This window comes from Chiloscyllium plagiosum, unplaced genomic scaffold (assembly GCF_037043375.1).
Source record: "Chiloscyllium plagiosum isolate Xiang-an unplaced genomic scaffold, Cpla_swu_hap1 HiC_scaffold_18, whole genome shotgun sequence".
NCBI classification, from domain to species: domain Eukaryota; kingdom Metazoa; phylum Chordata; class Chondrichthyes; order Orectolobiformes; family Hemiscylliidae; genus Chiloscyllium; species Chiloscyllium plagiosum.
The window spans coordinates 52812853-52832716 of NW_028270156.1; the positions used below are offsets into that span (position 1 = coordinate 52812853).

Here is a 19864-nt window from a genome sequence, read left to right on the forward strand (position 1 = left end):
TCGGACAGAATGGCAGGAAACTAGCCACCAAAAGACAAGATCAACTATCACTAGTATCCTTACACATAGACAACACATCCATCCTGGGACAGGCTAAACAAAGACACATGGGAATTCCTAGAGGCTTGGCATTCAAACCAGAACACCATTAACAAACATCAATTTGGACCCCATTTTCCAACCTCTCAGAGAAAGAACCAGAAGTGATGCCACCCACCGCAACAAATCAAGACACACAAATAGAATGCGGGACAGTACACCAGCCCTTCAATGGAGGCTCACTGATGATGTTAGCAAACATGGTGATGAAACATCTGAGAACAAACCTTCCAGCTCAGCAATCAAGCTTACAAACTTAATTAAATCTGTGCCCTCTCATTCTCAATTGTTTTGCAAGCGGGAACAGTTTCTCTCCATGTATTCTGTCCAGAGCCCTTGTGATTTTGAAAATTTTAACAAATCTCCTTTCCAATTTCTTTACTCAAGGGAAACTGCTCTAACTTTGAATCACAGAAACCCTGCAATGTGGAAGGAGGCCATTCTGCCCATCAAGTCCACACCGACACTCTGAAGAGCATCCCACCCAGACACAACCGCTACCCTAATCGCCATAACCCTACATTTCCTATAGCTAACCCACCTAACCTGAATATCTTCAGACTGTGGGAGGAAGCCCACACAAACAGAGAGAACGTGCAAACTCCACACAGCCAGAGGGTGGAATCGAACACGGAACTTCTCCAATTTATTGTCACCACTGAAGCTTCTCATCTCTGGAGCCATCATCACAAATCTTTTCTGCACTCCCACTAGTGTATTCATATCCTCCCTCAAGTGAGACACCCAGAAGTAGATGATACACTCCAGCTGACTCTGAACTAGTGCCCCAAAAAGTTCAGTTTAAGCTCCTTGCTCTTGTATTCCTAACACCCCTTGTAAAGCCTAGGAAACTGTAGGTTTTATTTACCCTGCTCTCAACTTTCAATGACTTGTCAACTTTAAGTATAGACTGTCTATCCAATACTTCCTATCAATTTTGAACCCTTCTGACATGCAAATTACTCCTTTTTTCATCATTTCCTGGGCAGATTATCTTTATGACTAAACTGACTAATGTAAAGCATTCATTTGATACCTCAGCCACACCCTCTGCCTACATATGTCATCCCTCTTTGTAGACTGAAGCAGTCCTATCCCTCCTTTTTCATGCAAAAAAATACAAATTATAATTAGAAGTAGGACATTTGGTCCTGCAAGCCTACTCTGCCATAACTAAGATCATGGCTGATCTATCTGTGTTGCAAATCTTTTTGATTTGCAATTTATCTACTTTCATATCAAAATATTCAATTCCTGTCTGGCCAATCTTTCCAACCTGCTTATTCCAGCTATCAATCTAGTAAGATTCCTCTGAACCACCTCCAATTCAATGGCATCGTTCCTTAAATAAAGAGACCAAAACTGTGCACAGTTTGAGCAATGTGGTCTCACCAATGTTGTGTATAACTGAAGTATGAAATCCTTATTTTAATATTCAATTCCTCATGCAATGAAGGCAACATTTCTCCTGACACACACCAAGTAATTCACTTCACCTACCCTCCCAAACCCAACAACCTCCCCAACCTGACCTAATACTCTGGAAGGGCTGATCTTTTTTAAAATAAAAAGTGGAACCAGAGAAAGTTTAAGAACGTTGATTGCTTAATTTGAACAAGAAAAAGAAGGAATGCTTGAAGACTCCAGATAATTTTAACCATGCCAAGTTAAATAGATCGCAGTCTAAGAATTAGTATAATTTTTTTTAACAGAATCTAGAAGTATTACAACTGCTGAAAATCTGAAGAGTTACAATTTAGTTCATACCTAAAAATGAAATCTGCTACACTGTCAAATGATAATGTAACATTCTGCTATTGTACTGCCTTCTACAAAAAGTCATTTTTACAATCGTTCTAATATAGCATCAATAAATATTCAACATGGACTCTGCCTGAACTTACTCACGTTTCTTACAAGAATTTTAAATTCACAAGTGAACTCAGACCCTATTAACTGCTATGGAAAACTTACACGTGTCACAGGGTTGTATGCTAAAAATCTCTCATTTTTTCCCTAGTTCAGTCTCAGCAGGAAATATTTGCTTCTGGCACAAATTACTTTTCATTTTTACAACAAAGGGGTCCATGTCAAGTATATCCATCAGAGGTTAAAAGTCAGTTACAAAAGTCTAGTATAAAAGTAAAAAGAGAGAGGTACTTTAATATGATCAATGCAACAGTACTGAGAATAATACGCCAAAAAAAAAGTGGTGTGTACATTTCTGTTCTAATGAAAAGCCAGAGTTCAAATCAGGTAGCGATTTGCATGGTGACTGAATGGGCAAACAATAGAGGATTGATATTGCATTATGCTATGGTTTTTGGCTTCAAAACAATTGCAAAAACTATGAGCATACACATAAACAAAACCTTACATCTCTTGATAAAGAGACAGTCATGAGTTATTTTGAATAGCCTGCACTATGTAAATTTGGGCAGTCTTGTGGTGAGTGGGTGGCATGCCTGCTTCAAAGCCAGAAGCTTAGGATTTGAGTCCCACTCCAACACTTGATGGTAAAGGAAGGTTCACTCAAAATGTGGCCAAACAGATTAATAATCCACAAAGCATTTCAACAACTGCCATTGGCAGGTCGAGTGCAAGAGGGATTCCTGTCAGCCATGGAGGGAAGTGGGGCAAGAGCAAGCAGGTGGGACTAGTTTAGTTTGGGACTATGTTCAGCATGGACTGGTTGGACCGACGGGTCAGTTTCCGTGCTGTATGACTCTATGTGATGAACAGAATGTTAGAATTACTACAATCCCTATCCATAGTTCCAGACGACAATTGCATTTAAAAAGTGCACATTGCCACAACTCAAGACTCCCTAAGCAAAAGGGGATACATTACCATGTAAGTCAATTGCACCATTCATAATTTTATATTCGGCTGATTGAAATCACCACAAAGCCTTTTTATCCCTCTATAATCACCTACCTTATCATAAAGAAAACACTCTTCTTACTCTGATGAATGGTAGCTTTGTACCTCCAACATTTAGTGCATCTTGACATCGTATGTCTCAACAGCTTACAAATAGATCCCCCTTCTTTGCTGACCACTATATCTCTATACATTATATCCATTATAACTCTTTGAAGTCAACTTCTTACTTTCTAGAATAGCAACACAAAAGATATTTGCTGGGAATTGCCCATATCAGTGCTAACTCTTCAACTGAGCATGTTCTAAATCACATACAATTTACTTAATATCATCCTCTATTTTTGATCACTGAAAAAATTCAAATTAAACTTACAGTCTCTGCGTGAATAGCCAATTGTGGTAAAACATTTTGTTTCTAAATCTGAAAATATTTAACTTCCCCAGTCATTTTTCCCTTAATAATTCCGAATCTACTTTTTATTAATTTCCTAATCAATAGAAACAACCATTTAGTACCACCCAAAATTCCTTCTGTTCATCATAAACAACAAACAGATGGATTCAACCCTTTTCCTGGAAATGTCCTTTAACAAACACTCAATCACAGTGAAGCAACACTTTCATCTTAAATTTAAAATTTCTTTCACAAGCAACAAGATCATGAGTTTTCCTTTATTTTATGGACCTTATGGCTTGTGTTTCCTTTCTATGGGAAGGGGCAGGCAATAGCCTAGTGGTATTACCGCTGGAATGTTAATCCAACAATGCAGGCAATGTTCTGAGGATCCCAGGTTCAAATGCTACCATAGCAGATGGTGGAATCTGAATTCAATAAAAATTAAGAGTCTAACAATGACCATATAATCCAATGTTGATTATTGGAGTATAGTTCTTTAATGCCCTTTAGGGAAGGAAACTACCATCCATACCAGGTCTGGCCTAATTGTGACTCCAGACCCACTGCAATGTGGTTGACCCTGAACTGTCCACTAGGCAATTAGGAATGGGTGATAAATGCTGGCTAGGCCAGCAACACTCTCATCCATGAATAAATAAATTTTAAAAAGATATCCCATTAGCACTTCCTTTGCCCTTGTACCACCAACTCTTATTGTTTAATTTTTCCTGTTTCCACACTTTTACAACCTTCTCTTTGTTCTTTCACCCGACTCCTGTGTCCATAAAATTGTTTGATGGTAATAGCACAGAAGCCATTCACTGTATTGTGTTCATGACAATACTCTGCAGCAGCAACACACCTGGTTCCATTCCCTCACCTTCCCTCATAGACCTGCATATTTTTCTTCAAACAATTTAACAATGCATTCATGCAGAATTAACTAATCTGTCACACCACAATTCTCAGACAGAATATTTCAGCTCCCAACCACCCACCATCTAATAAATTTTGTATTATGGCTATTGATTTTTCACCAAACAATTTAATACCAGATTAGATCCGAAATGAGTAGATCCTTCAGATGAAGCGATATCCCTATTTCCTTACTCAGGTCTACAGATAGATCATGTGTACAGGGAGCTCTCCTAGGTACTGGTTATCTTTCCTGACTCAATCAGAAGCATAACAAAAATTAAAATGATGTCACATTTGATGCTCTTGCGAAGTTCTTTCTTTTCTCTTTCATTATGATAGGTGTCTTGATATCACTTCATTATCATACGCTCTAGTAGGTACAGAAACATTTTAACATTGTTTGCTCCATATTCCTAACCATGGAGTTACACTATCTTATGATAACAACATTTTATACCATCAGGCCATAATGCTAAATTAGAGAAGTATGAAGACACAACATTTAATGACTTCAAGCAAAAAATACTTGAAACAACAAGTTTAATTGCGGTTTGCAGATTAAAATATGGCATTAACAGGGAAACGCCTTCTTGAAAAGAAAGTATGATACCATCACCCTTCTTTCACAATATGCTTTACAACATTTTTTAAACATTTTTTGAGAAGATGATTTTGATTTTTTTACAAAAATATAAAATTACAACAAAATAATGGAACAATCTTGCAATATAACTATAACCGTAGACAAACTACTTCTCTATTCCACAAACAATCTAGGAGAAAGGAAACTCTACACAAACTACAATTCAATAAATAACTAAATCAAAACAAAAACAAACTAAATTAAACTGAGTTAAACCAAGGCAAGTTAAATTAAATTACATTAAGTTACAGCATTCAGCGCAATCCCACCAAAGCTCCCCATCACCGGGAGCATCAGTTAACATATCCATATTTGTTCAGAATTCTTCCTCCAAGGGGCCCCTGGGCCACCAGACACAGCGCTCCTACACAAAGGCCCTAACCAATATAGCCGATAGGTCTGCGCCACATCCTATTAAAAAAGTTCAACTTTCTGGTGCACCATACTTGTAAGAAAGTCCAGAGGGATATGCTCCATAACTAACCCACCTCACCCAGAGAGTCCTGGGTGATTTTTCGACACCTAGAATGTTCTTCCTCAGACAAAATGAAAGAATACTAAACAATTTCTGTCCAAACAGAGGAGATTCGGCAAACCCAAGAGGTGGGACACCGGATCTACCTTGACCTCGGTTCCCAAGACCCCTTTCAAAACACTCGCTATAGCGCCCCAATACCTACGAAGCTTGTGGCACAAGAAATGAATAAGAGTACCTATATCTATTTTACATTTGGGACACACTGGAAGATGCTCCTGTCTTAAATTTTGCAAGCTGCTCCAGTGCCAAATAAACCTGTGGAGTACCTTCAATTGCATAGCCTGCACTCTACTGCAAATCGAAATTTTCCTTACGTTCTCCCAAATATCCTCCCATTCCTCTGGTGAGCTCGCCACCCCCAATTTCAGAGCCCAGATTCCACACAACTGCTTCAAGACACTACCTCCTAATGCTTTACAACTTTTAACAGTGGTGTAATGTCTCCTCTATGCGAGATATTCTTAAAAACTTCAGTTAATACCATACGTAGATGGAACATGATGCTAACAAAATCAGCAAAAGGGGCATGGGATGTTTCCTGTCAAACTCATATCACATGATGTATAGTTCAAACTTTTCACTTCACTGTCTGGAAATAATATGTTCTAGCTATTACTGTCTGGCCAAGGAATATCCAGAGAAGTCACTACTATTTTGACAAAAAAAAATTTGAATTCATGGCCTTTGACTGATTTGAAAATTAAAACTACAAAAAGTTTTGGAATTACTCAACAAACCTGACATCATCTGTGGAAAGAAAAAAAGCTAATGTCTCTGGTTAATGACCCTTCATCAAAACATGATCTTCAACCTGAAAATGTTAACTTTGATACTCTCCAGATAATTCCTGAAATTCTGAATATTTCAAGTATTTTCTGCTTTCATTTCGGATTTCCAGCATTTGCACTACTTCACTTTGAAAATTCAGGATTCTTAATATTCAAAAGTTTTAAAATAATTGGGAATCGAATCTAAAAGATTAAACATCAACGACAAATACATTTTGCACAGATTTTTGCAACAATCAGCCACACCAGAGGCCAAGACTGTTAGTTAAAATTTCTGGTCTACACTTTGAGCAGCTGTAGTTAGTTCCTTGGTAAGTATAATGAAATTCAGTAGACAAGTCACATGTACTCTAAACAAAGCTAATAGGTTACTGAATATATTTTCACAAGCCCATCAAATCACAACCTAAATCAGGAAAAATGGATCAACAAAACTTACAAATAGGAGTAACAATGATTTATGGTGCTTCTAACTAAAATGCAGATTGCTGCTTATCTTGATCAATAGTTCCCATTTTGTTGAATTGTATCAAATAATTAAGGCAGAAGATTATGAAGATGACAAGCAGCAAAATGGTGCAAAACTCCTTTTCGTTTTACCCCATATTCTACAAGCATTGAAGTCCCATTTGTTTGCTGCATGATACAAAGCGAACAGAAAACATGATTTTGTTTCGGATAATTTTGCATTGGGAATTTTTAAGAAAATCATTAAAAACAGCAGAAAATATTAAGAGTATTTATTTTCCAAGAAAAGGAAAAGGTAAATAGAAATAGCAAAAAACAGGGTTTTTGTCTCCTGGCTTTGTCAATCAGCATTTTGGTGCAGAGCCAGAAAAGCACAATGATTGTTCCACTGTAGTTGTAAACAGGTCCATAATCAACAAAACATAAGATAGGGTTCTCAGCAAAGAAAGAATGAGACAGGGATAAACAGTGAATTGTGTTTCCGGGCACTTGTAACTAATACTTTCATACTTTCAGTGATCCCAGATTTGTTAAAGACATCTAAGCCTGGAAATAAGAATGACTCGACAGAAGCTTCACTCTAGAGAAACAAAAAATTATGAATGGAATCCTCCTCTTCCCTCTAAATAAAATCAAAGCAAAAGAAGGTTTTTTTTTCCCCCTCTAATGCTTCACCACAGGATCACACATTCTCTCTCAAATTCACTGTTTATACTCAACTTTACAGATAGCAAATTAAAAAGATTATTTTTCAGACTAATTACTAGTTATACACAGCAAACTTTCTATTAAATAAAGGTAATAAGCTTTTAAAATATTGTGGTTTAATATATGTCTGCAAGTGACAATTCAAACTTAAATCCTGCAAAATTTAAAGGAATAAGAAGCTAGCATATTCATGGGAACAAACTTTATTTTATTACAGAAAGCATGTTTTAATGAAGCCATAGCTGCTTCAAGCATGCTGCAATGACAGGAGAAATTCCTCTGCTACTTTACTTTATTGTGTAAATCTTCAAATCCTGGTGTGTACACTTTTCATTGCTCAATTCATTATTTACCCCCTCCCAGCCTCACACCATACAATACTGTTGGAACAGTAAGACGATTCTACTCTGCCGCTTCATAACTACACTATTAGAGTTATGACACGTTTCTTCAAATGAATTGGAGTACCAAGCACTGCTTCTCCTTTCTACATCAATGGTGAGAATTGCTGTTTCACCTTATTCCCTCTTTTACTGATAGCTATTTACCCCCATCGGTCATTTGCACTTAACTAATTTCACGCAATCTTGATTCATGTAAGTTGGCTTCCCAACTCAGGAACAAAAAAAGGAACCTATGATGGATGTTCATCAACCTAAAACAATAACTGGGCTTCTCGCTCCACAAACAATGCCTGGCCCAAGTATTTCTAGAATTTTGTTTCGATTTCAAGAGTGAAGATTTCTGTAATTCTCTAACTACTGTCTCAATATCTATCTGCTATCACTAGTAGATGTTGCACTATTCGAAGAAGAGTTCACCCTTTAACAACAAAGCAGAACACCTAATCGTCTAATCATGGGATTTTTTTACTAACTGGTACTGCTTGTTTCATACTTCATGCATTGTTTGGAATCCAGGTATCCTTCCACTAAAGCTGTCCTTTCCACTGTTGCTGCACTAGATCATTTACACATGCCCACATGCACCCTATCCACCTGTCAGTACACACGATTCCTTCCACTTCGACATCATTGTTGTGGATCTTGTTTCCTGTCTCATTTTACCAGACACTCCCAACTCCGAACCAGTCATCACTCAGGACAAGCATGTGCTCAGAAGAATCGATCAGAAATCAGAAGCAAGCAAGGCTCAGTAGAGGTGCAATAAACACGATAGTGAGGGCATAAAGAGGGTCAGTGAACAGGAGGCAGCAAACAGGATGGTATGGGATTAGGAGGAGTGGAGGCCAGCAGAGGTCTGGATGTGACGCAGAGTAAAGCAGACATAATAAAGACTCAGAAGAGGGGTGGTAAATGAAAGCTGACAAGACAGACACACAATGTCAGCAACAGGAAACAATATAGACTGACTAATTGCCGAGTGCGGCAACCAGAACTTGTTTCTAGTGAATCTACTCTGCACTCCTCAAGAATAATATATTCATTGCAGGCTGTTATAATCAGAACTGCTTGTTATACTGTAGGTGTGATCTAAGGCAGGATTTAAACATGACCTCTACAGTCACTTGTATTCAATTCCTCTGGTTAGAAAAAGTCAATATTCCATTAGACATTTTGAATTTTTTTTATTATTATTTGTTCATAGCACATGGACATTGCTAGCTAGGTCATAATTTATTGTCAATCCTTATTGTCTCAGAGGACAGTTAGAATGTAAGCCAGACCAGGTAAGGATGACAGATTTCCTTCCCTGAAGGACATCACTGAACTAAATCGATTTTTACAATAATCAAAAGGTCATTACAAGGTCACCACTGAGCTAGTCCATGTTACTAGGAAATGAACCTTGCATTCTGGATTACCGGAAACGAAACAATATATGAGCAGGCATGTCTTGTTGCAATTAACCAGGACCTTGTGAGACCACATTTCGATGTTGTATGCAACTTTGGCCTCATCTGAGGAAGGACTTTCTTGCTATAAAGGGATTACAGCAAAGGTTTACCAGACTTATTCCTGGGATGGCAGGACTAACATACAAAGAGAATTGGAATCAGTTAGGCTTACATTTTGGAGTTCTGAAGAATAAGTTGTGGGGATGGGGTGGGGGTAGGAAATCTCATAGAAACCAATACAATTCCAACAGAACTATACAGGGTAGATGCAGGAAGGATGTTCCTAATGGCAGAGGAGTCAGGAACCAGGGGTCACAGTCTAAGAATAATGGGGTATACCATTTAGGGCTGAGATGAGAATAAATTTCTTTATCCAGCCAGTGGAACGCACTATTACTGAAAGCAGTTGAGGCAAAACATGATTTCAAGGAGGAGTTGAATATTGCACTTGAGGGCTAAAGAGATCAAAAGACTATGGAGGAAATACAGGAACTAAATGTTGAGTTGAATAATCAGCCATGATCGAAGGGCTGAGTGGCCTACTCCTACTCCTATTTTACATGTTTCCATGAAAGATGCCTTAAAAATAACTTGCATTTATATCAGAGCATGCACATGAGATTAAACGTACAAATTTCCAGTACAATATCTATAGCTCAGTTATATGTTTCATAAACTTGTCAAGTTATCAGGAAAGAGTTACGGATATTTTTCATCAACACAAGAAATGATTTTTAAATAAACATTTTTTTCCAATGAGCCATATTATAAAACCTTACTGTAAAATACTCCAATAACTAGACTGCACAATGCAATAACCAATTTATTTTTCAGTAAATTAACTTAAAAATCCAGTATTGATGACAAAAGTGTAAAACTACATGAAAATCTAAAGGTGAAGCCAAATCTTAAGCAAAAGTTCAAATTGTTCAAAAACTAAATTCAACTTTCCTTAATGACTAATCTTTGCTATTTCAGTAATTTCAAAAATGATTCTGCTTACTTAACTGATATTTCAAAACTTGTTACCTAATTAACAAAGCATGCACCAAAAGTCCTAAATTCCCCAATTACACTAAATTAGGCACTTTAAAACTTTCAAAGTCAACAATACATTTTTCTGAAAATAACATTAACAGTCCTGTCTACAAATCAATTGTAATTTTGATTAGCATAGATTCAATCTTTACTGAATACTGAGACTATTTTCTTTTAAATTCAGTGTTTTACGCGATCTAGTCACACCCTTGCTAAGTCACCAACCTGTAGCTTCTCACTGAAACAGCAGTCTCAATTCTCATTTGAATTTACACTGCATGAAGTAACAAAATCAAATGGAACAAGCTGTTTTCATTGCAAACTTTCTCCTTTAAACTGAAAACTGGTTTGAAGTAATAACATTGAAAAATGCATAATGGCAACAATTTTAAACTACAGGTAGGTCTCCTATAACACACATTTACTAAACACGATTTTGTGGTAACACAATTTGTGAATTACGGACTTTTTATTATTAAAGCGAACTCCCATTCACTGTTACACAACTCTATCCCCAGCACTAGCTGCACAGCAAAACCCAGCCTCAGGGTCCTCTGTCTTCAAAACGCAAATTCAGTGTGTTCAGTTAAAAACAGGAACGTAATCAGCTCGACAAGCCTTGAAATTTAGCTTGAAACTGGGAATCGTAGTCTACGTTTAGAACAAATTTTATTTCAAACCGGGGAGAATCTTGAGGAGGACTAGACTTCTACGTCAGCATCACGTGGTCAGTTGGCTCGTGCGCTTTCTGGTGAAGAGCTTCATGAAAGGTATGCTGCTGTAGCCAGTGATTTAATGTGTTAAAATTACTGTATTATTTCATTAAAATATATGATTTAAAGATTTATTTGGACTGTACTATCGTTCGTGTTAGGCTAACTCCTATTTTTTTCTCGATTTTTACTGATATTTTTGGTGTTTTGCCCCAAGCCCATTTTTCCCATAGGCCCCATTATTTATATTGCACGATTTTCTATAACATTGTTCATAGAAGAATCATAGAATCCCTACAGTGTGGAAACAGGCCCTTCGGCCCAACAAGTCCACACTGACCCTCTGAAGAGTAACCCACCCAGACCCTATTCCCTACTCTTTTATCCTATATTTACCCCTGACTAATGCGCCTAACCTACATATGCCTGAACACTATGGGCAATTTAGCGACCGATTCACCTAACCTGCACATCTTTGGAATGTGGGAAGAAACCAGAGCACTCAGAAGAAACCCACACAGACACTGGGAGAATGTGGAAACTCCACACAGACAGTTGCCCGAGACAGTTTGTACATGGTTTGAGTATCTACATCTGGGATTTAAGCCATTCCTCTTTGAAACCTTAAACTATTTTTCTTGCATCAATAAATTCAACACTTTCCAAAAACAGGAATTCTTTCTGCAAAATCCAAACTCAATTCTTTCAGATGGCGAAAATCTGTTTCATCGCAGTGCAGAAATACAAATGTTACTCAAACACTGTACTAAATTTGTTTTTCTTGCAGCAACCTAAATAGTTTTGATTAGATTGCACAAAAAGCATATGAAACTTGGAAAACATCAGGAAGTAGTACAACTGGATATTAACAGGACAGAGATGGATTTGTGGAGTAATTAGAAAGAAGAAAATTAGACCCAGCACATCATGGGGTCAGTGAAGATTGACAGAGCATTGAAGAAAGCAACTGAGTGGAGATTGAAATGGTATGGGAGAAAAAGGAAATATGGCACGATGAGTAAAGGAGATGAGACTACGAAGAATATGGCCCAAGGCCAGATGGAAAGACATAGTCACAAGAGCCTTAAAAGCAGTGGACTGCTGAAGAACAGGTGACTGACAGAAGATGATGGAGAAGGGTAATCAACCAACATTGTGGTAATCCCAATGGAAACAGGTGAAGCAAGAGATGATCTGACGATATTCAAAATTTTGTTTCTCAGTAGTACCAAAAACAGACTAATATGCACCAGGCTAACATTTCCACATATGTATATGTAAAGCATTTCTTCAGTACATATTTCTTTTTTATCAAACAAATCTTCTCCAACAATCCCTCACCCCTGCCCAGTCAGGTTGTTTTAGTCATTTGTGGGATGTGGGTGTCACTGGCTGGCCAGCATTTATTGATTACTCCCAGTTGCACCTGAGAAGGTGGTGGTGAGCTGTTGTCTTGAACTGCTGCAGTCCATTTGCTGTAGATAACCCAATGCCCTTAGGCAGGGAATTCCAGGATTGTGACCCTGTGCATTGAAAGAACAAGAAAATATTTCAAAGTCAGGATGGCAAATAGCTTGAAGGGAACTTGCAGACGATGGTGTTCCCATGTATTTGCGGTCCTTTTCCTTCTAAATGGAGGTGGTTGTGGGCCTGGAAGCTGCTGTCTGAGGATCGTTATCAAATTTCTGCTATGCATCTTGTAGATAGAAGCATCAGTGCTTGCTGAACGTCAGCCCTGGATGGAGTGGATGCTTGTGGATATGGTACCAATCAGGCCGACTGTTTTGTCCTGGATGGTGTCAAGTTTCTTGAGTGTTGTTGGAGCTGCATCCATCCACGCAACATTCCTGAACTGTGCTTTGATAATGGACAGGCTTTGGGGAGTCAAGAGGCAAGTTACTCACTACACTCTTCCTAGCCTCTGACCTACTGTTGTAGCTAATGTATTTACATGCCTCGTCCAATTGAGTTTCTGGTCAATGGTAACCCACAGAATATTGATAGTGGAATATTCAATGATCGTAACGCCACTGAATATCAAGGGACAGTGGTTAAATTCTCTTACTGGAGATGGTCTTAGCCTGGCATTTATGTGGCACAAATGTTACTTGCCACTTGTCAGCTCGAGCTTCGATATTGTCCTGATCTCACTGCATTTGTACATGGACTGCCTCAGTTCCCGAGGAGCTGCAAACGGTATATACATTGTCGATGATTGCACATCCCCACTTCTGAACTTATCATCGAGGGAAACCAATGTAGCAGCTGAAGATGCTTTGGCCTGGGATTTTCAGACAAAGACTCTTTGGTCCTTGGCTGATTCAACAGTTTATAATTTTTTCCCAATTTTTCAGTATGCACAGAAAAGAGGAAAAGGAGAATAATTGCACAGACTATTACATGAGTCTTTAAAAGACTGCTACCAATGTTTCCTTCCTAAGTTTTGCCAACGGATTTCTTACATCTCTCCAGATATTGATCTTGTTCATCTACATTCATTCGACCATTAGCCACATACCACAAATAGTGCAAAAAAAAATCACATGCTATTCCGTTTACAGTGATTTAAATATTTGTCTGCAGGTGGATTTGAAAACAAAGAACTCAGTAAAATCTGGGATACTCAGATGATATACAATGTTTAATTCAATGGTAAGAAGCAACCCCTCAGCTTGTGCCAAAGATTCAACTGCACAGACAAGAATACAAACTGGATTGCAGCATACAGAGCAATAGGAACACTGAACCTGGGGATCCGCTAGGTTGCCTAGTCAGAAACATATTCATCATAGTTAGGTACATAACTTGAGCTGACATCTGGGCTCATCAGTCCTCCTTATTCATGCCAACTAAAATCTTAAAAGAGACTCATCCAATAAGATTCCATCTCTGGCCTATTTCCGATTGCAAACCCTTTAGATGAAATAATAAACAGATTCCATCATTTGGAATCTTCTCCTCAATTTGTATTGATGCTTTTCATTATGTCAGGTACACAGCCATTTAAGTCATTTAAGTCAAAGCTTTCCAAGAGGAAACCTATATCTAGTTCATTGCAAATCCCCAGACATCAGAGGAATATATACTTCTCTGCCCCCACATGCTAGATCTTTCAACACCCCAATGTTCAGAAATTATCCTAGATAGACATCAACTTTGCACTCTGTCTTAAGTACCAACTTGGCCAAACATTGCTTCCATACGAGCTTTCCCATGTAAACTTACAGATATCAAAAATTCACAATGTCGAGATATTTACCCACTGCATGCATCAGTTCCATTTACACCACCACCCCTGCTCCAGTAGACCATCCACATCCTGTCCTGCACAGGCCACACCCCTGTTCCAGTGGCCCCTCAAACACACGCTGCGCCCCTGCTCCAGTGGCCCCTCAAACACACGCTGCACCCCTGCTCCAACGGCTCCTCCAGGACAGACCGCGCCCCTGCTCCAACGGCCCCTCCAGGACAGACCGCGCCCCTGCTCCAACGGCCCCTCCAGGACAGACCGCGCCCCTGCTCCATCGGCCACCGGACAGACCGCGCCCCTGCTCCATCGGCCCCCGGACAGACCGCGCCCCTGCTCCATCTGCCCCCAGACAGACCGTGCCCCTGCTCCATCTGCCCCCAGACAGACCGTATCCCTGCTCCATCTGCCCCCAGACAGACCGCGCCCCTGCTCCATTTGCCCCCAGACAAACCGTGCTCTTGCTCCATCTGCCCCAGGACAGACCATGCTCCATCTTCCCCCAGACAGACCGTGCCCCTGCTCCATTTACCCCACAACAGACCATGCCCCTGCTCCATCTGCCCCCTGACAGACCGTGCCCCTGCGCCATCTGCCCAATGACAGACCGTACTCTTGCTCCATCTGCCCCCTGACAGACTGTGCCCCTGCTCCATCTGCCCAATGACAGACCGTGCTCTTGCTCCATCTGTCCCAGGACAGGCTGTGCCCCTGCTCCATCTGCCCCAGGACAGATCGTGCCCCAGCTCTATCTGTCCCAGGACAGACCGTGCCCCAGCTCCATCTGCCCGAGGACAGACCGTGCCCCAGCTCCATCTGCCCCAGGACAGACCGTGCCCCTGCTCCATCTGCCCCAGGACAGACCGTGCCCCTGCTCCATCTGCCCCAGGACAGACCGTGCCCCTGCTCCATCTGCCCCAGGACAGACCGTACCCCTGCTCCATCTGCCCCAGGACAGACCGTGCCCCTGCTCCATCTGCCCCAGGACAGACCGTGCCCCAGCTCCATCTGCCCCAGGACAGACCGTGCCCCTGCTCCATCTGCCCCAGGACAGACCGTGCCCCTGCTCCATCTGCCCCAGGACAGACCGTGCCCCTGCTCCATCTGCCCCAGGACAGACCGTGCCCCTGCTCCATCTGCCCCAGGACAGACCGTGCCCCAGCTCCATCTGCCCCAGGACAGACGGTGCCCCAGCTCCATCTGCCCCAGGACAGACGGTGCCCCAGCTCCATCTGCCCAATGACAGACCGTGCTCTTGCTCCATCTGCCCCAGGACAGACCGTGCCCCTGCTCCAACTGCCCCAGGATTGACCGTGCCCCTGCTCCATCTGCCCCAGGACAGACAGTGCCCCAGCTCCATCTGCCCCAGGACAGACAGTGCCCCAGCTCCATCTGCCCCAGGACAGACAGTGACCCAGCTCCATCTGCCCCAGGACAGACCGTGCCCCAGCTCCATCTGCCCCAGGACAGACCGTGCCCCAGCTCCATCTGCCCCAGGACAGACCGTGCCCCTGCTCCATCTGTCCCAGGACAGACCGTGCCCCTGCTCCATCTGTCCCAGGACAGGCCGTGCCCCTGCTCCATCTGCCCCAGGACAGGCCGTGCCCCTGCTCCATCTGCCCCAGGACAGACCGTGCCCCAGCTCCATCTGCCCCAGGACAGACCGTGCCCCAGCTCCATCTGCCCCAGGATTGACCGCTCCCCTGCTCCATCTGCCCAATTACAGACCGTGCCCCTGCTCCATCTGCCCCCAGACAGACCGTGCCCCTGCTCCATCTGCCCCCTGACAGACCGTGCCCCTGCTCCATCTGCCCCCTGACAGACCGTGCCCCTGCTCCATCTGCCCAATGACAGACCGAGCCTCTGCTCCATCTGCCCCAGGACAGACCGTGCCCCAGCTCCATCTGCCCAATGACAGACCGTGCCCCTGCTCCATCTGCCCAATGACAGACCGTGCCCCTGCTCCATCTGCCCAATGACAGACCATGCTCTTGCTCCATCTGCCCCCTGACAGACTGTGCCCCTGCTCCATCTGCCCAATGGCAGACCGTGCCCCAGCTCCATCTGCCCAATGACAGACTGTGCTCTTGCTCCATCAGCCCAATGGCAGACCGTGCCCCAGCTCCATCTGCCCAATGACAGACCGTGCCCCTGCTCCATCTGCCCAATGACAGACCGTGCTCTTGCTCCATCTGCCCCCTGACAGACTGTGCCCCTGCTCCATCTGCCCAATGGCAGACCGTGCCCCAGCTCCATCTGCCCAATGACAGACTGTGCTCTTGCTCCATCTGCCCAATGGCAGACCGTGCCCCAGCTCCATCTGCCCAATGACAGACCGTGCCCCTGCTCCATCTGCCCAATGACAGACTGTGCTCTTGCTCCATCTGCCCCAGGACATACCGTGCCCCTGCTCCATCTGCCCAATGACAGACCGCTCCCCTGCTCCATCTGCCCCCAGACAGACCGCTCCCCTGCTCCATCTGCCCAATGACAGACCGTGCCCCTGCTCCATCTGCCCAATGACAGACCGTGCTCTTGCTCCATTTGCCCAATGACAGACTGTGCCCCTGCTCCATCTGCCCAATGACAGACTGTGCCCCTGCTCCATCTGCCCAATGACAGGCCGTGCTCTTGCTCCATCTGCCCCAGGACAGACCGTGCCCCAGCTCCATCTGCCCCAAGACAGACCGTGCCCCAGCTCCATCTGCCCCAGGACAGACCGTGCCCCAGCTCCATCTGCCCCAGGACAGACTGTGCCCCAGCTCCATCTGCCCCAGGACAGACCGTGCCCCTGCTCCATCTGCCCCAGGACAGACCGTGCCCCTGCTCCATCTGCCCCAGGACAGACCGTGCCCCTGCTCCATCTGCCCCAGGACAGACCGTGCCCCTGCTCCATCTGCCCCAGGACAGACCGTGCCCCTGCTCCATCTGCCCCAGGACAGACCGTGCCCCAGCTCCATCTGCCCCAGGACAGACCGTGCCCCAGCTCCATCTGCCCCAGGACAGACCGTGCCCCTGCTCCATCTGCCCAATGACAGACGGTGCCCCTGCTCTATCTGCCCAATGACAGACGGTGCCCCTGCTCCATCTGCCCCAGCTCCGTCTGCCCAATGACAGACTGTGCACGTGCTCCATCTGCCCAATGACAGACCGTGCCCCAGCTCCATCTGCCCAATGACAGACCGTGCCCCAGCTCCATCTGCCCAATGACAGACCGTGCCCCAGCTCCATCTGCCCCAACACAGACGGTGCCCCATCTCCATCTGCCCAATGACAGACCGTGCCCCTGCTCCATCTGCCCCAGGACAGACCGTGCCCCTGCTCCATCTGCCCAATGACAGACCGTGCCCCTGCTCCATCTGCCCAATGACAGACCGTGCCCCTGCTCCATCTGCCCAATGACAGACCGTGCCCCTGCTCCATCTGCCCAATGACAGACCGTGCCCCTGCTCCATCTGCCCAATGACAGACGGTGCCCCAGCTCCATCTGCCCGAGGACAGACGGTGCCCCAGCTCCATCTGCCCAATGACAGACGGTGCCCCAGCTCCATCTGCCCAATGACAGACCGTGCCCCAGCTCCATCTGCCCAATGACAGACCGTGCCCCTGCTCCATCTGCCCAATGACAGACCGTGCCCCTGCTCCATCTGCCCAATGACAGACCGTGCCCCTGCTCCATCTGCCCAATGACAGACCGTGCCCCTGCTCCATCTGCCTAATGACAGACCGTGCCCCTGCTCCATCTGCCCAATGACAGACCGTGCCCCTGCTCCATCTGCCCAATGACAGACCGTGCCCCTGCTCCATCTGCCCGAGGACAGACTGTGCCCCTGCTCCATCTGCCCCAGGACAGACCGTGCCCCTGCTCCATCTGCCCCAGGACAGACTGTGCCCCTGCTCCATCTGCCCAATGACAGACCGTGCCCCTGCTCCATCTGCCCGAGGACAGACTGTGCCCCTGCTCCATCTGCCCAATGACAGACCATGCCCCTGCTCCATACCCTGAAGGTGCAGTGCCTCCACCCAGTGCTAGTATCCCCGGTGCGGTTCGTTAATGGTTTCTCCTCCCCCATGTTCCTTACCTGGCAGGGGCAGTGTCTCAGGCTCCGGGGTAACGTACCCGCTCATCACTATCTCCAGCCTGCGGCTCCGTCGTACCCTCCGGCTCGCGGGAGCGGCGGCCAAGCATCGCGAGAGCGCGCCACCGCCTATTCAGCGGGAGCACGCGCAAGCCGAGGCCGCCTGAAACCGAGCGCGCGCCGCTGCCGGGCGTCACCAACCGTCAGTTGACAGCACGCTCCGGCTCGACTGGGCTGGGCAGGGGACCGAGCTACACATTTGGGCGCGTTTTAGGTCGTTACACGAGGACGAACGACGGGTACGCGCACTGCTCACGCTCGCGACTGCGCCCTGCGTTTGCAGTAGGCGGTGGACGTTAATCGGCGGCGGTGTTTTGCTGCTCAAATTGGAATGACATGAGTCAGAAATAATTACACAATAATCAGGTTTGTTTCCTCTGAGGAAGCACTGTCATCATTAATCACCAGGGATTATAACTTGTTGATGCTGAACTCTGTAAGAACCTCAGCGTTCAGCACCCCCGCCCAAGTGGCGCATGTTTCTCTGAAATATCGTGAACAGTGCTGTTTTTGAGACGTGAAATAAATCACCGATCGGCCGATAAAAAAAAAATCCTCCCGTGATTTATTTTTGTTGATGGGTCACAGCGTGGCAAACTGTATCTTGATTAATCAGACGTCAGATTTAGCTACGAAAACAGTAATTGATGGGAGAACTCAGCAGGTCTGACAGCATCTGTGGAGGAAAAGCGGAATTAATGTTTCGGCCCAGTGACTCTCCTTCAGAACACACATTTGGTTTTAAGAATGTCCGTCCCACCCTTCCTTTAAAAAAAGAGACCTGTCATCTGCTTTGTGCACCTTGCTTGTCCAATTTCTTGCAGCACTACAGTGCCTATATCTCAAAAGTACACATGATGTAGTAATAGTCGATCTCATGGGAAAGTCATTTTTGGTCTCGTTTTAGATCAAATAATCTGGAATTTTCCGTATATCTCGTGTAAAAGTCAACCCTAGTTCTTCTCAATAACAGATCAATGTTTATGAGTCAGTGTGCCAGCTCAAGCTTTCCACTCTGCCGGTTGTTCTGCTCCGCTCCAGGTCTTTTTTTTGTGCACGAATCTTTATTCAAATTTCCATCACCAGGAAGAAAGGACACACCCGAGTGACCAGTGACCAGCAGTGCCCTTCAAATCAAAGGGCAATGCTGTGTGATCAAACAGTGAAGGGGAAGACAGGGATTAAATCAAGCTGGAGGGCGAAATAATGCACTCCACTCCCTGCGGCACCCACCTCTCCCTGAACAACTCCAGGGTGTTGGTGGACACCATGTGCTCCTTTTCCAGAGACACCTGGGCTCTAACGTAACCGCAGAAGAGGGGCAGGCAGTTGGCCATAACGGCCCGCTGCCTGGACTTATTTATGGCCAGGCCCAGGAGCAGACCCGCGAGGAGGTCTTCAGACCTGCCCTCCCTCCCCACTCA

The 19864-nt window shown here is 44.5% G+C and overlaps 1 protein-coding gene across 6 annotated transcripts in view; it reads right to left on the minus strand.

The window, feature by feature from the left end:
* Positions 1-18978, minus strand: part of dagla (diacylglycerol lipase, alpha) — a 329798-nt gene extending 310820 nt beyond the window's left edge. For all 6 annotated transcript variants that reach the window (XM_087996619.1, XM_087996615.1, XM_087996617.1 and 3 more), the window contains exon 1: positions 18384-18978. The gene's annotated coding sequence lies outside the window, so the exon portion shown is untranslated. The remainder of the gene's footprint in view (positions 1-18383) is intronic.
* Positions 18979-19864: the final 886 nt, after the last annotated feature.